We start from the raw sequence: 2,046 nt of genomic DNA, 5'->3' as shown, positions 1-2,046 counted from the left end.
TATGGAAGTAGATTGCCCCATCTTCCTTCTGAGGAGTGGCTGGTGGGTTTGAACCACCTGCCTTCTGGTTAGCAGTCAAATGCCTTAGGCACTATCCTACCAGAGCTCCTAGAACAGATACAGGCACATCCATATTCATCGCAGCACTATTTACTATAGCCAAAAGATGGAAACAACCTAGGTGTCCATCAACAGAAGAATGGATAACCAAACCATGGTATATACACACAGTGGAATACTATGCAATTCTGAAGAATAAAGTAGAATTGACCAACACTGCATAATATAGATGAACTAGGAGGACTTTATGCTGAGTGAAATAAGTCAATCACAGAAGGACAAATATTGTATTAGTCTGTTATTTTAAAAAGTCAAGGAAAGGTTTATATATGGAAGGAAATTTTCTTTGTTGGTTATCAGAGGTGGGAGGGGAGGGTACAGAACACTGTTAGATACATAGAGACAAGTATCAATTTGGGTGAAGAGAAGGGCAATGTACCATATGTGAGTGATCAACATGGTGACATTGAGGAAGAGGAAGACATAGTGAGTGCATGGGAGGTAGAGATAACAAAGATGAACCCTTTTGCACATACAATACTGTATTGTCAGTGAAGGCAAACATTGATATATGGGTGAATAGAAGGGTGGACAAGCTAAACTATTAGGTATGTCTGTGCAGGGGGGAGTGTGCCTAAAACCATGTATAGGATTGGCAGACAATACAAGTGTATTTGTATGTTCTATAAGAATTCCCAGGTATATGGTAGAGCTGACAAGGGGGAAGTTTTTAGTCACTTCTTGGCCACAGCCAGCTACCTGGAGGGAGGTATCCATAGTTGGATCTGTGGTCTCAGGAGCATAGTCGCAGGGGACATCAAGCTCAACTGGTATAACCTACTACCCAAAACATTGTTTCACATCTCACTTTGGTGAGTAATGACTGGGATCATGAAAGCTTGCAAGTGGCCATCTAGATGCAATGATGGGTCTCTTCTCGTCCACAGCAAAGAACAATAAAGGAAACCAAAGACACATGGAGATAATTAGTCCAAGCGACTGGTACACCATGAGATCCTCAGCCTATATGACTATGAGACCAGAAGAACTAGATGATGTCTGGCTACCACTGTCAACAACTTGGAGGGGAATCTCTGCAAGAGATCCTGGATAGAGTGGGAGAATAATGTGGAACAAAACTCAAAATCACAGAAGAAAAAGGACCGGCTTTGCTGATCTGATAGATCCTGATGGAACCACTGAGACTATGGCCCCTAGCTGCCTTTCAGGTCTGGAATTGGACACACTTCTGTGGCTTCCACAGAAACAAAAGATAGGCTTATGAGCTGAACATTTACACTCCTTGGAGAGATCAATTATGGGAGAATAGAAAGGCTGTGCATGCACAGGGAGACAGCTCAGGGGGCAGGAGTGCATGGAGGGAAGGACACAGGGAAGACGTAATTATGAGGAGGAAGTGGGAGGTGAGCTGCTGCATTGTGGGAAATTGTAGTCAAAGTCATGAGACAAAGTATGTGTGAGCTGCTGTATGAAGAGTGAATTTGCTCTGTAAACATTCACCCAAATCACAATAAAAATTAAAAAAAAAAATTTACCACCTCAGAAACCCAATGGGGGTCACTATGAGTCAGAATCAACCAAATGGCAGTAGGTTTGGTTTTCTCTTCAGTGAGATTTTTGTATTTTTTCATTTATTTCAAAGAAATTTGTATTTGTTATAGCATTTTTAGGATGAGTACTTTAAAACTCTTGTGATATACTTCCAATATCTGATTCATCTTAATATTGATATCAGATAACTGTTATTCTCATTCAAATTGTGATTTCTTGGCTCTTGATATATCAGATAATTTTGTCTATTATGTAAGGAAACTCTGGGTCCCATTCAAATATTTTATTTTAGCAGGTAGTCATCCTAGTCAAGGAACTTTGGTAGCATAGTGCCTAAGGCACTTGACTGCTAACCAGAAGGCTGGCAGTTCAAAGCCACCAGCCACTCCTCAGAAGGAAGGTTGGGCAATCTAC

The sequence above is a fragment of the Orycteropus afer genome, unplaced genomic scaffold (genome assembly GCF_000298275.1).
Source record: "Orycteropus afer afer isolate SDZICR_OR568_19922 unplaced genomic scaffold, OryAfe1.0 scaffold00120, whole genome shotgun sequence".
In the NCBI taxonomy this organism is placed as follows: Eukaryota; Metazoa; Chordata; class Mammalia; order Tubulidentata; family Orycteropodidae; genus Orycteropus; species Orycteropus afer.
Note: the sequence above shows the minus strand (reverse complement) of the source record.